Here is a 15685-nt window from a genome sequence, read left to right as displayed (position 1 = left end):
ACAAATACAGGACCAGTGATTCACCATCCCAACTACTAAACCAAGCATGTATTCTTACTTTACAGAAACGCGCCAGAGTAGCACGACTAAAATTATTGTTCCAATTAGTTCATAACTCGTTAAACATAGATACTTCGTTATATATATCTGTAGATGAATCGAGACCATCCCGGCATAAGCACCCATTAACCCTTAGAGAGTACGCATTCCGAACCGACTGTTTCAGATATTCATTTTTTCCGCTTGCCATAAAAGATTGGAATAGTTTGAACCCCTCTATCACTACTAATACATCTTTGCAGAAATTTGTAACTCTGGTAGAAGAACAGTTGCGCGATAATTAAAATAGATAAATAAATAATAATTATACAAGTACAACAGACCGCTCGTATCACTGCATATAACAGCATCTGTATGAACATACTACTTACAATGTATAAAATCGCACCCTTTTCTGTGAAATATACTCTTTCGTTATGTGTTTTATTTTCTGCTATCTGTGTTTTTTTTCCCATACTCATGTAATTACTTGCAAACAACAGTGTTCTTAATATATACCATTCCATTTGTAGTCGCTTTGTACCTTCTTACTATGTGCCCATCCTGTAAAAATCCCAATGGGATTGACAGTATCTGAAAATAAAATAAATAAAAAATAAATAAAGGGCGCTATCAGCAGTGGATTATCAGAACAATGCTGAGAGCATGAATGTGCTCCGCAGCTTATCAACACAATGGTCACCACGTCATATTTTCATCAACGGACTGGGGAGATTGAAGAAGCCTTCAACATATCCGACCAAAGAGCGACGTATGCGTCTACATACCTTCTATAGCGCTTCGTGACAGAGAGATTGATTATCTGCGTGCGATGTCTTGATATTTTACCACGTGTACATCTTATGCGTTTTTCATGCTTCTTTCTTTTCCTTCTTATACGAGCGAGATGTATATATTCGACGAACCTGCATTAAAAATCTGGTTGTTATTCAGCGTCGTGTCCCGCCTCTCTGTCTCGTGCTGCGCTGCTCCCGTCACAATATCATGCTCTAACCAGCCCAAATTTTCACCTTGTTAAAGCACATTTCATGTAAACAGGTAAGTCTGAATGGCCCAGCAAACATTCATTCACGCGGGTGGACAGATGTATAACACCACCTGTAACGTAAGCATGTGCCTGAAATTTGGCACATATGTGCGCTTAGATGCCTGAAGTCGGCATGAAAAAGAAGAAATAATTTTATTGAGCCAAAGCCGAGAAACCGAGCACTACCTTTTTGGGGCTGTCCCTGGGACGCACAACTTTTTGGACACGGCTAGTTGTGGGGACGTTTTTTAGTTTCCCTCGGGAAAAACGGGCACCTCCTGGGGAGATTTCAAATGTCCTGATGGGCTATTTTTGGGACATTTTCAGGAGGTTTTGTGTTATTGGCATGGCATCACGCAGTTTTTGCTCCACAGGCAAAAAACGAATACTGTAGGGTGAGATGTCAATGTCGTTCTTAATTGCTCGCTGTAATATGTATCAGAATAACATATCATCAATGCACACAATAAAACAATGGTTAATTGTCTCTGGTGTATTCGCCGTCCACGGCGCAAGCATCTCCTTAGCATAAAGCCATGCCTTCACAGACAGCGTCGATGCGGGCAGTTTAAAGAATGTTTTTGCACCAGTAAAAATGCACTTTCGCCTAACATGTATTCAAACATTGGTGCCAAAGAACTCCAGAAAAGGATGCCCATACAGCGATGCAGGGACCATATAGTCTGTAAGTTCCTTAGTCTTCTGCCTTCTGGAGACGCTTTACAGGTAGTCTAAAGAAAGGCGCACAGTGAGGAAATTGAAGGTGTCAGCAACATTCTTGAGGAATCCCCATAAAGGTCCCTCACGAGGGTGTCCAATCGGTGCTAATAGGATAGGCAAACTAGCACTGAGACGCCCAATTAGCACAGCTACCAAAAAAGGTGGTTTGCCGATTTGAAAGAGAAACAACGCGCAACAAGCTGATCCACAAATAAGTGAACAATGTGTATTCCCCCAGACTGAAGACAAATAAATAGATTATTGCGACGCATGGGTTCCCATTGGGAGCGCCACACGAAGGTAGGAGATATTCTGTGTATCAGCTGCACTTTCTTCCTCGCACAGTGAAGAACCTGCTCACATAAGCAAGTTTTGCGAATAAAAAAAATGTTGCAGACTTGAGCCCGAGCAAACACTGACAGTCCCTACCCATCCAAGACTGGGTTTATCACCTCATTGAGATAATCTGTGAAGTCCAGTAGGCTCCACTGTTGGCAATTTGGTGAAGAGGAACCTCTAGATACTGAATGTTCCCGCAGTCCAAGCTTATGCCACCAGAATGACTTGGTGTTGTACCCCAATGACCCAACCAAAGCCCCTTGGGTTTATCTAAATTAAGAGCCGAACTTGATACCTCACAAAACTGTTCACTCAAATGTAATGCCACAAGCACACTCGTTGTCAGAAGAAAACAGGGCGGCATCATCTCCATAGGCTAAAATCTTAATTTCACATTGCGCCAAAGAGAAACCACGAATTGTTGCGCCGTTAATAACACTGAGGCAAAGGGGTTCAAGACATAGCGCAAACAATAAAGGCGATAGTGGAAAGTTTTGGCGAAGAGATAATTTCAATGGAATAGGTTTGGTTAGCTCTTGATTAACAATAAGCCTTGTATAGGACTCCTTATAGCACAATCTTATGCCCCTAGGCAAGAGATCTGCAATATTTGCATGCTGTAAGACCGCAAACAAGAATCGTGACGAACTTTATCAAATGACTTGGCGAGATCAATCTGAATCAGAGCTACTTGTCCAGCTTCATCTGATACTGTCTCCCATACAGAACGTGCAATATGAATTTGGGTTTGGATTCTGCGGCCTCTGATACCGCAGACCTGATGCATGCCTATTAAGTCAGCGACAACTAGCTGCAGACGATTGCAAATAACCTTTGCAGAAAGTTTTTAATCTACATTGCAGAGGAAATTGGACAATATTCCCGCGAATATTTACAGTGTTTGTTCTTTTTTTAAATCTGCCGCCACACCACTTGATCGCTTTGTTTGCGACGCAAGACGCGACTAGATTTATCTAGATTGATCACTGCCAGGCACAGCTGATTATACGTTGTTCTGGAATGTTCTAGTAACTTTGCATGCTTTATCTCTAAACTTCAATATCAGCTTTAAATTAAGCACGGCCGACTGTGGGGGGCATTCTGTTCGACTACCACCGAGCACGCTTGTCGCTTCGCCGCCGCCGAATGATTCAGTCCATTTTGGGTGCAAGTCAGCCCAATAAACAGTTTTCTTTTAGAAGACCCTTTCGTCCGTCTTCATCGCTGTTTCGACTGCCGTCACGACTACGTGACATCTGGTGGAGGTGCGGGGTAGCCTTCCATGTTCCGGACGCCCCCTTCAAGTCGTGAAGCCAGCCCTCAGCGCTTCGCACCCGAGGACGAGCCAGCAGCTCAGCGAGCCAGCCGACGTCGGAGAGGAGCCTGAGTTCAGGAAACTGCCTGACCGCAGCAGACAGCTAAAGGACGCTGCTACGAGCACCGCAACTTCGCCGAAGATGTCGACACCTATCATACTGCAGCAGCCGCGGGTGCCACCAACTTTCAATGGATCCCTAGGCGAAGACCCTGAAGAATGGTGTGACCAGTTTGAGCGCGTGGCGTCATTCAACAAACGGGATGACGCGGCAAAAATTGGGCACTTTTTCTTCTCATTGAATGGCTCTGCACACACGTGGTACGAAAACTGCGAGTCGTTCCTTATGACATGGAACTATTCAAGAGAGAACTATTGACGGCATTCACCAGCGTCGTGAGGAAAGAAAGAGCGAACGACTCCTCGACTCCAGGATCCAGCTTCCGAATGAGCCCGTCCGCGGTTACGTCGAGGAGATGAAGCGCCTATTTCGCCCAGAAATGACCGAGGAAAAGAAAGTTCAGTTTTTACTGCGCGGCGTAAAAGAACAACTTTTTGCAAGCCTCGTCCGCAAACCGCCAAAAACAGCCGAGGAATTCATACAAGAAGCCTGCACGATTGAGAAGACCCTCGACGTCCGAGCTCGGCAGTACAATCGCCCTCCCTCTGCCTGTGCAATCCGTTCGGACACGCCGGCCACCACCAGCGACAACTTGCGGGAAGTTATCCGCGAAATCGTCCGAGAGCAGCTACGCCAATTACTGCCATCCTCCCCACAGCCACAAGCAGTGACTCTAATGGATGTGGTACGGGAAGAAGTGCAACAGGCACTTGGCACCCCGACGGCCACAGAACGCGAGGCCATGACCTACGCCGCTGCATTAAGGACAGCTCAGCCCCAACGACAACCCCCCCGTCCTCCCCAAGATGAGTCACTTGTTCCACAACGGCGCCTCCCATCCCCGCCCGCCAAGCCATTGACCGACGCTCACGCCCCAGGAAATGCGACGCCTGGAGAACTTCCGGCAACCGGCCGTTGTGCTTCCATTGCGGTGAGGCCGGCCATATTATTCGTCACTGCCTGTACCGACGTATCGGTCTTCGAGGATTTGCAGTTAACGCCCCACGACCACGCTTCGGGCAACGTCCGCAAGAAATCGACGAGTACATGCGTCGAGAGGAGTACACGCCGAACCGCTTTTCGCGCTCACCATCGCTGTCAACCTCACGCTTTGCTTCGCCACGCCGCAGCTACGCCGCCGCGGTACGAGGAAGGTCTCCCAGCCCCCGTAGGGGAAACTAAAGGCATGAGGTTGCTCACGAGCGAAACGCCGAAGATCCTCCACTGACCACGCCCCATGAAGACGCTGCACCCGCGACGCCGCATGAGGAACCTACCCTCGATGCACCGACGCCGCACAAAATGACAACCCCGACCACAACGCAAACTGCCTTCAAAACGACGACGCCACCCAGAAAAGCTTCGACCACACGCCACACCCGCGACTCGCATACGCGACGAAGCCGTGACCCGACACCGAGAGCGACATTCAATGCAAGAACCAGGACCTCCGACTTAGAAGTGACTATCGACGGCCGGAAAGTTACCGCTCTAGTCGACACAGGAGCCGATTACTCGGTGATGAATGCAACATTCGCTGCGCATCTGAGAAAGGTCACAACTGCTTGGGACGGCCCACAAATTCGCACCGCAGGGGCCACCTCATTACGCCATCAGGACGATGCACAGCGCGAGTGACTATCAAAGGACATACCTACCCTGCGACCTATGTTGTGCTACCGCAATGCTCCCGCGATGTGATCTTGGGTATGGATTTCCTTAATGAGCATCAGGCGATCATCGACCTGCGATCCAAGCTGATCACGCTTTCGACGGACGAAGCCATCGCTTCGATGAAAACTGGGGAAATCACGTTGCCCTGAGTGTCTTGGAAGAAGTGAGCGTCCCACCCCGATTAAGCGTTATCGTGACCGTAGGCGCCACGAAAGCCATTAACGCTGTATCCAGCATCGAGGGCAGCATGCAATTGCTTCTAGACCGAGGAATCAGCATCGCAAGAGGCATCGCACATTTGCGCAATGGCCAGGCCGAAGTACTGCTGACTAACTTTAGCGAAGAATACCGACACGTTAACAGATTAACGACGATTGCTTCCTTAGACGAAACATCCGATGTACGAGACTCCTTCGCCCTCTCCAACCCCTCCGTAGAAGATTCGCCTGACCAAGAGAACTTGCCCACTTTTGACATCAACCCAGCCCTGCACCTGAACAAACAAGACCAGATCCGCAATCTGCTTCAAAGCTACAGTGAGTGTTTTTCGACATCGCCGAAGGTGCGACAGACGCCAATTGCCAAGCATCGCATTATAACGGATCAACACGCCCGACATCTCCGTCAAAGCCCCTACCGTGTGTCTCCGCGAGAACGACGAGCCATCCGGGACAAAGTCGAAGAAATGCTTCGCGACGACGTCATCAGCCTTGAAACCACCCATGGCCGGCACCTGTTGTTCTAGTGAGAAAGAAAGACGGCGCACTTCGATTCTGCGTGGATTACCGCCGATTGAACAACATAACAAAGAAGGACGTCCACCCCCTCCCCCGCATCGGCGACACATAGGACCGCCTCTGCAACGCCAAATATATCTCATCGATGGACCTCAAGAGCGGCTACTGGCAAATTGAGGTCGACGAAAGAGACCGCGAGAAAACAGCATTCATCACTCCGGATGGGCTGTTTGAGTTCAAGGTGATGCCATTTGGTCTCTGTTCCGCACCAGCGACGTTTCAGCGAGTAATGGATACAGTGCTGGCAGGCCTGAAGTGACAAAATTTGTATGGTATATTTAGATGACGTCGTTGTCTTCGCCTCGAACTTTGAAGAACACCTCAGAAGACTTCGAACAGTACTGGTCGCCATCAAGTCGTCTGGCCTAACCTTGAAAACAGAGAAATGCAACTTTGCCTACGAAGAGCTGCTATTTCTAGGCCACATCGTTAGCAAGGAGGGAGTACGCCCAGACCCGCAGAAAACAGCTCCTATTGAACAATTTCCACCGCCGGCCGATAAGAAAGCAGTGCGCAGATTTCTCGGACTGTACGCATATTACCGACGATTTGTGAAAAATTTTCGCGCATCGCCGGGCCGTTGATCCAACTGACGAAGGCAGATGTGCCGTTTAAGTGGGAAGCGCCGCAAGCAGAAGCCGTCAAGGAACTTGAGCGTCATTTACAGTCACCACCGATCCTTGCGCATTTTGATGAAAACGCCGATACTGAAGTTCATACCGACTCAAGCAGCGTGGGACTAGGCGCCGTCCTCGTTCAAAAAAGTGACAGGCTAGCCGTTCCCTTTCCATAGCCGAGGCTAACTATTCGAAAACTGAGGAGTGCCTTGCCATCATCTGGGCTACGTCGAAATGCCGCCCCTACCTCTACGGACGACCGTTCAAGGTAATCAGCGACCACCACGCGCTCTGCTCGCTTGCCAATTTGAAGGACCCCTCTGGCCAACTCGCTCGATTGAGTCTGCGCCTCCAGGAGTTTGACGTCACCGTCGTTTACAAGTCCGGACGTAAGCACTCTGACGCTGATTGCCTCTCACGAGCCCCTGTAGATACACCGCCACTGGACGACGATGAGGACGCCTTCCTGGGACCCATCAGCCCCAGCTCTTTTGCTCAGCAGCAACGCTCGGACCCCGACCTAGAAGGCCTCATCGAGTATCTGGAAGGCAAGGTGTCTTCACCGCCCGGTTTATTCAAGCGAGGACTGTCTTCCTTCTGTGTGCAGAAGGAGGTCCCTGTGAAGAACTTTACAGCGAGCAAAACAGCCTACCTCCTTGTTGTACCTGCTGGTCTCCGCGAAGAAGTTCTACAGGCTTCACACGACGAGCCGACAGCTGGACATCTCGGGTTTACTCGCACGCTCCGCCGCATTCAAGACAAGTATAACTGGCCCCGACTGTCTGCCGATGTCGCACACTATGTGAAAATCAGCCGAGATTGTCAGCGACGAAAGACCCCTCCCACACGACCAGCAGGATTTCTGAAGCCCATTGAACCTCCCTCAAGGCCCTTTCAGAAGATCGGCATGAACTTGCTTGGCCTTTTTCCAACGTGAACATCTGGAAATAAGTGGATCATCATTGCGACCGACTACCTGACCCGCTACGCCGAGGCGAAAGCCCTACCGAATGGAACAGCAGCAAAAGTCGCCAAATTTTTCGTGGAGTGCATTCTTCTTCGACACGGCGCCCCTGATGTGCTCATCACGGACAGAGGAACAGCATTCACGGCGGAACTAACGCAAGCCATCCTGCGTTACAGCCAAACCAGCCACCGGAGGACAACTGAATACCATCCGCAGACCAACGGACTGACCGAGCGCCTGAACAAAACCATCTCCGATATGCTCGCCATGTATGTCGATGCCGAGCACAAAACGTGGGATGTCATCCTGCCTTACGTCGTCTTCGCCTACAACACCGCAGTACAGGAGACCACCCAGATGACGCCTTTTAGGCTCGTCCATGGCAGGGAGGCCACGACCACGCTAGACGCCATGCTGCCCAACGTTACAGAAGAAGAGAACGTCGACGTTGCCGCCTACCTTCAACGCGCAGAAGCAGCTCGAAGGCTTGCCCGATTACGGATCAAAGGTCAGCAGCGGTCCGACGCCAGACGCTACAACCTACGAAAACGCAACGCGGAATACAAGACAGGAGACCAAGGCTGGGTGTGGACGCCTATTCGCCGCCGTGGATTGAGTGAAAAGCTTTTGCGCCGCTATTTTGGCCCGTACAAGGTTCTTCGTCGGCTAGGTGAACTGGATTATGAAGTCATCCCTGACGCAAGGACTGCATCCCAGCGACGCCGCGTACGACCAGAAGTTGTCCATGTAGTCCGTTTGAAGCCGTATTATGCGCGCTAAAGGTCGATGCATTTCCATACTTTATTTTCACAAGATCCGTTTTTTTCTCTTACTAGTCACATTATTTGTTTTAATGCATAGGGTCGATGCTTCTTTGAGAGGGGAGTAATGCTGCGAATATTTGCAGTTTGTTCTTTTTTTCAAATCTGCCGCCACACCACTTTATCGCATTGTTTGCGACACAAGACGCGACTAGATTTATCTCGATTGATCGCAGCCAGGCAGAGCTGATTCTACGTTGTTCCGGTACTTCGCTATCAGCTTTAAATTGAGCACTGCCGACAGCGGCGGGCATTCTGTACGACGACCGCCGAGCACGCTTTTCGCTTCGCCACCGCCGAGTTATTCAGTCCATTTTGGGTGCAAGTCAGCCCCAGTAAACATTTTTCTTTTAGAAGACCCTTTTGTCCGTCTTCATCGCTGCTTCGACTGCCGTCACCACTACGTGAGAATATCTCTGAACTGTTTTCGACCAATTTGTATCTTTGCTTTTTGGAATGAACACAGTATGCCCAGAAGGGAAAGTGGGGTGGGGGGTGGGGCAAAAAACCTACATCATAAGAAGCCTGGAAAACCTCCCTCAAAACAGGCGCTAGGCAATTGGAAAACGTTTTACAGAATTCGCTAGTAATACCATCTGGACCAGATTTGTGTGCCGTCAGGTCAGAAATGGAAGATTTAATTTCGTCCAAAGTGATAGGCCCCTCCGCTACAGCATTCTGCTCATCGTCGAGTCGAGCAAAGGCATCGAATAAGCGACTGTAATCTGATCTCGCATTTATGCCCGCACACCCCCTAAACTGCCCCCAATAATATTCAAATAAAGCCTCGATAATATCAGGAACATCGTTGTATATCTAACCACCATACTGAATTTTCAATGTTTCTTCAGCAAGAGCAGTCTTCCTTTCATCGCCCATTGCCCGACAGCATGGTTGCTCATCCAGAAGCCTACGGGACCTAGACCTTATCAAGGGCCCCTTGTATCTTTCGGTTTCAAACTGCTGAAGGTGTGCTTTTATGGCAGTGATATCTTCTACATAGGCACCTGGGCTAATACTCTCTAACTCGTGTAGCTCAATCAAAGTACGGATGAGCTCTCGAAGGTGATGTTTCTTTAAAAACTTGTTTCTTATAGAGGCTTCAATAGCCACGTTTTTGTTTCTTATTTAAATAAGAACCATTTTTTCCAAAACTGAGATCAGCGCGTGACCATGTGCCCTTCAATTAAGTAGATACAGCAAGTTTGAGGATTGCATCTCAGAGCAGACAGCTATTCAACTTCCACCGCTCCCATCGAGGATGGAGTATGCGCCGACTGTACCTCCCTATCTGAAGAGACACCATGCAGTGATCACTGAAGAATAGGGGCCGCACCCAGTAACCAAAAACGCTGGCTGACATATCTGCTGAAACGTAAATCCTGTCAAGGCGACCACTAGAGGAGCGCTGAAGCTGAGTGAAATGAATATTATGTCCCTTATCTTGCCCAACATCCACCAGGTTATATTCGCACGCCAAATCAGTACGTAAAGCAGCACTAGGGTCCTAACACTTACAGCATAATTTTACGATCCGTGCACAAATGGTCGACTGGTGATAGGAAAAATCGCCTTCAATCACGCTGCTTTGCAGGGGCATAAACACAAATAATTCGTCACTGCACAGCCGAAATTGCGAGGTCTCCTCAGATAAGTCGCCCGTTACCATCTGCGTGATACGACGCGGCAGAAATCTCCAATGTGCTCTCAAAGAATAGCCTCCACCCTCCTGATAGGCCTCTCGAGTCACTAACGATAACAATGAAATCTGACTAAAAAGGATCGATAGCAGCTAATGTCTGCTCAGCTGAGCACAGCTTGGCTTCATGGATGGCGGCCACACTCACACCCCATTTCTTTAAATGATGCCGGAACTGTTGCTGCCTTCAACGGTTACGCAAACCCCTAATGTTAAGCGTAGCGACCTGAAATGATGCGACGCCCGCCATTTTTGGTGCTTGTCTTATTGAACACCATGCCCTGTACTGGTGCGGCCCGCCTGCAAATCTGTGGCCTGTAGGGCAGACATCACCCTTCATTTTGAGGTTACCCTTGCCAATGCCACCACACCAGGTGCCATCTGCTCATCGCCACCGACACACACCTCATCATCTGCAGGACGCTTCAATGGTACGCTGTTGTTTAACGTCTCTTCCGAGACAGCCAATGCATCGGCTCATGAGGCCAAGTGGACCACGTCGCTCGCAACCACGCTGACAGCCGACGGGGCACCGAACACACAAGAGGCTGACACTTCAGGCGACACACTGCTGCACTCCGGCGACGAAGGGGCATCGCCGGCGAAGAAGGCATGTCGCACATTCACTGGCTGTAGCGCCTCCACTGACTCTACAGAAGGGGCGTTCAGCTCTCGTGACCGCTGGGTGACAGATGACTCCTGAGCAGCAAGCGCAGGACTCAAATTAGCAGGCCCAGACAGACCCGGGTCCCGCGGCTCTGGGTCCGGAGACGGGGATTCCTGTTTGCCCGTACTTGCAGGCGGTCCCTTGCCCTCATTGTGTGCAGAAGTCTCTGGTCCTTCTTCTGCTGGGAGCTCATGACTCTGTTCACTAGACGCTTTCACAACATCCGACACATGACACCACTTCATCCTCATGTAGCCTGGCGTAAGTGGCGTAACCTGTGAGCATAACTCATGACACAGTTGTCTATAATATGTGCCCAAAGAGTCGGCAAAGGGTTCATCGAGGCATACGGCACTGACGTCGTACATGGCCCATAAGGCTGCAACGAAGACACAGTGGATGCCTGCCTGAGATCACAAATAAAGCTTGTACCCCGAAAACGTTGAGCGTGTGAGCAATTGTACTTGCTAACACCCCGTCCTTAAACGTGAGCGAGATTTCACTGTTCACTTTTTCCATGTGCTCCATTCTGGGGCACCGCCACTTCTCAAGTTCGATCGTTTGTACGGCTTCAAAAGGCTCCAAAGCTTCCAAAATCCTCCGGTGCTCCACATAGCGCGGGATCCAAAGAAACTTAAGCTTCACGTTTTTGGTGTCCGGTTCAAACAAACATTTTAGACCTTTGACGTGGAACTCTGCTTTGACAATAAGCTTCTGGTTTGAGACACTGCTCTCGCAGGTAACCATCTAAGCGTGGCTCATTTGGTACTGACCAATACACATAATCTCACGGAAGTCCAGAATCTACGCGAGCGCGTCTCGGAAGTCGAAAGCATGGTATGGGCTACCCGTGAGATCAGCATGCACAAAGACGGCGTTGAGGACAACATTTCCGGTAGGAAGTCGAGGGAGGACAATTTTATACGAGCCCGTGGCAAATTCAGTTGTCGGGTGACCTCAGCAGACGGCCGATGCGCTGTTTCGAGCTAGAAGCATTTCAAGACACATCCGTTCAGAACGGCTTCCTCTTCCTGTTACGACACTTCAGCGTTTGAAGTTGAATAAAGGCGCGTCGAGTGATTGCACAGTTCTTAAAAGCGTGTCTTCGGAATATATACTGAGGCCTGCATGAGTAATTATGAGCATGCTAATTAAAGACGTTGCAATGAAGCAAGCAACAGTTTTCCTTCGTTTCCGGGAAACTTCCTCCGTGCTTGGCGTTAAAGCCCCTTGACATTATCAAGGGACTGCGTGCAGTCGTAGCGCCATCCTGCGGCTTCTACTGAAAACCTCCTTTGCAATGTACGGCGTGGGTAGAAAAGATGGCGCAGGTAGTGGACAGAATGCAGCTTTCGCATTTTGCACCTAAGGAGACATAAGTGTGCCTCGTAATTTTTTCTGACCGTTAATATGTTTGTCGTCGCCGTTAAGTCGTAAGTCGCATTCGACTATTCGTGACCCTATACTACCTTTGTGCTACATCAATAATCAATACTACCTAATAGGGGCCAGAAATGCGGCTGTTACTGCAATAACGTTCTTTAGGCAGTAACAGTTGCTACGCTGAATATAAAATGTCCAATAGCGCGCATGGTTTCTACTGACTCAAGTGTTTTGGACTAAGTCTAATCCTTCCCGTAATCCGTTAAGGCTATTGATGGGGGTTGGTTATATTCTGAATATTTCACTGTCACCTGATTGACGGTGTGAATATGGCCTATTCAAGAAGCTCAAAGTTTGGTTTATTTGCCTCTCACTGGTACAATCTGTCACACAGATAGAGGGAACGCCGAGAAAAAAGCTGCCTAAATCAGCTTGAAGGGCATGTTGCGCCCGTTATTTGCAAGCAAGTTGCAGGTGACATCGCTATGAAATAAATTGCCACCGTTTGAATAGACCATGTTTCAAGCATTATATTAACGCACATTTATTACAGCCTTTGAAAAGCAGCAAAGCAAATAAATAAAACGGCAACACTGTCGCATTGTCTACACGTGATACATAAGCAGGAGTAACACGGTTTACAGATTTTGCAACGACATATTTCTTTCGATATCAGCAAATACCTCGAGAACTTATCGAGAATTTTCGATACCAGCAAACACCTCCAGAATTTATCGAGAATTTTCGATACCAGTGAACACCTGTCTTCGAAAAGGTACAGGATACTTATGAGGCTCCTCCTTGGCATGTGCTTAACTGATATGTTGGTGTTTTCAGTAGTATTCAGACATCTCTCTAGGTTAAAAGAGAATCATTGCATCCCGTATTTGGAGTGACAAATGGGTGACGACACCTACTGTCGCAAACTGTTGTGTAGCGAGTAAGGTTACAAAATGACAGAGTGGTTTAGTAGTTATTTACATCTGCGGCTTCGAACATGGATAAAAGTCTAAAGGAGAACAATGGAATAATCTTTAGCATACCGAGCTCCATCAAGTACGAGTCTGTGAGTATTCAAGAATATATTCGTTATTACTGTAATTGCCCATTTTTGTGCTATTAGTGTAATGTATATGTTGCGTTTGGTCTTTGTTTTGCAGACTGTGCGGCAGTAAATCAGTAATAGGATATTTTAGTGTGGGCAGAGAAAAAGGAAGAAAAAAACTGTTGCCCAGCCCGCACCGCCAACAATGGGATGACAGCAAGAATGCTTGCTATAAGAGAATCTTCACTCAACTTGGAAGTGTGTTCCATTCATCACCATCAATCGTCATCAGCCTGAATAAGCCCACTACTGGGCAAAGGCCTCTCCCATGTGTCTCCAACTGACCCTGTCCTTTGCCAGCTGCGTCCACCGCATCCCCGAAAACTTCTTACTCTCATCCGCCCACCTAACTTTCTACTGCCCCGTGCTACGCTCGCCTTCTCTTGGAATCCGCACCGTCACCCTTAAGCACCAGCGGTTACCTTGCCTTCGCATTATATGCCCTGCCCAAGCCCATTTCCTCCTCTTTATTTCGGCTAGGATGTCGTTAGCCTGCGTTTGTTTCTTTACCCACTCTACCCAATTCCGGTCTCGTAACGGAACACCTTTCATTTTTCGTTCATTAGCTAGTTGCGTTGGATGTCGACATATAATAGCACTAACGCAGCTTATTTGTTTACCTGCGTGATCATTATGTTTTCCCCAAGTTCTACATTCTGAGAAAATACATGACGGAAGACAACAATCACCGAAACCAACTAGCATAAATGATGTTTTTTTTAATTTGTGCTCTTCATCAATAGGAGATTAATGTGGTGATTATTTTAAATATAATCGATTAGACAGTGGAATGAAAAGCAACCACATACCGCCGTTGGGATCCGAACCCACGACCTCCGAATTTGGCATTCTGCGCTCTACCAACTGAGCTACAGTGGCGGCTGTACAATCTTATGCTTTTGGGGGTATTTACATGCAGTGCAATCAAACATTGAAAGCTTTCACCAGCGCCACCATCGTTCATAGCCGAGGACGTAGTACGTCATCTCTGGCGTGACTGAGCGGTGACGGTGGAAGCTGAGTGAGAACCCTCTTATACTACCTACGGCATCAAGGCTGCGAGATTCGAGGCCCGCGTTAGCTATTGAGCAAACAAGGGAAGGGAAAAAGAGGGGCTCGTTTTTACCTGCATGACGGATGTCAAATAGTCTGTTGGCTTCCCTCTTTTCGCTTTCCTTTCTGCTCACAATATAACTGTCAATGACAATATATTTCTCCTAATATGCAGTAATAATTATTTCATTTTTTAGAGGAAAAGAAGATTTATTGTCCGCAATATTTACATACTAATTTTCTGCCGCACCTATATACCGGACAACGAAACATTCAAAAATGTACTCATTTGATTCATAAATCAACATATTTTTTTAAAAAAGGTACATCCTCAAAAAAGTGATACGACACTCATGCACCGAGTGAAAGACGTAGCAATAAGCAGATGCACAGGAATAAAACATCAAGAAAACAGTGCCAATGTTCAAACAGAGTTCTGCTTAGTCACAGAGCCAGAAAGGAGTAAACAACAATACACCACCCCAAATGCATCCAGTTCTAAAAGTGCACCTTTCATTTTCTAACTGAAGACACCGTCACGCTTATGAGACTCAGTAAAAAAATGAGATAAAGGAATAAAATAAGTACAAAAGAGACATCACAAAAATTGCAAAACTTTCAGAAATAGGATTATGCCAAGCAGGAAAGAAAGATTTAAAAAATAAAAAAATAAAAACAATCCATCATGAATGTACCCAGTTTCTTAATAGGACTTTTGCTTTTTCCGAAGCTGATACTCAGGAGCTCTTCAGGTAAACTGTTAAACAACTGTGGCAAATAATACCTGCCAGTTCTTTTCCCATAATTTGTATAAACTCGTGGCATCACAAATTTCTCCGTTGGCCTTAGCAGTCTTGCTTTGTTCGCAGGGTTTTTTTTTAACTGATGTTATAATCATTTGCTTTTAAATCACATATTGATATAACTGTCTTTAAAAATTCAATAGGCTTAAATCATTCATGAGATCTTCTAATTGTCTATTATTGAGTTGTGTCCCGTGCACAATATTTATTGAAATTTTACTCAGCACTTTATTAACCTTCGTTTGCCGATTAACAGAGCAGTTGCAGCATATTGTTATAGCCTATCGTAGGATGCTTTCGCCTAAAAACTGAAACACATTGTAACATGTTTTCGCAATCGCCCCTTCTCGTAATTTGTATATATATGCCGCAACTTCCTTAGCCTTTGCAAATCTATATGACATGTTCATCCCAGGTAAGGAACTCATGTACTGTCCGTGGTCCAAACAACAAGTTTCCATGTTCAAAAGGCGTTCATGCGTTGAAAAAAATCGTTCCCGGTAAAACTGTCCATGGT

The sequence above is a fragment of the Amblyomma americanum genome, chromosome 6, assembly GCF_052857255.1.
Source record: "Amblyomma americanum isolate KBUSLIRL-KWMA chromosome 6, ASM5285725v1, whole genome shotgun sequence".
Classification (NCBI taxonomy): domain Eukaryota; kingdom Metazoa; phylum Arthropoda; class Arachnida; order Ixodida; family Ixodidae; genus Amblyomma; species Amblyomma americanum.
Note: the sequence above shows the minus strand (reverse complement) of the source record.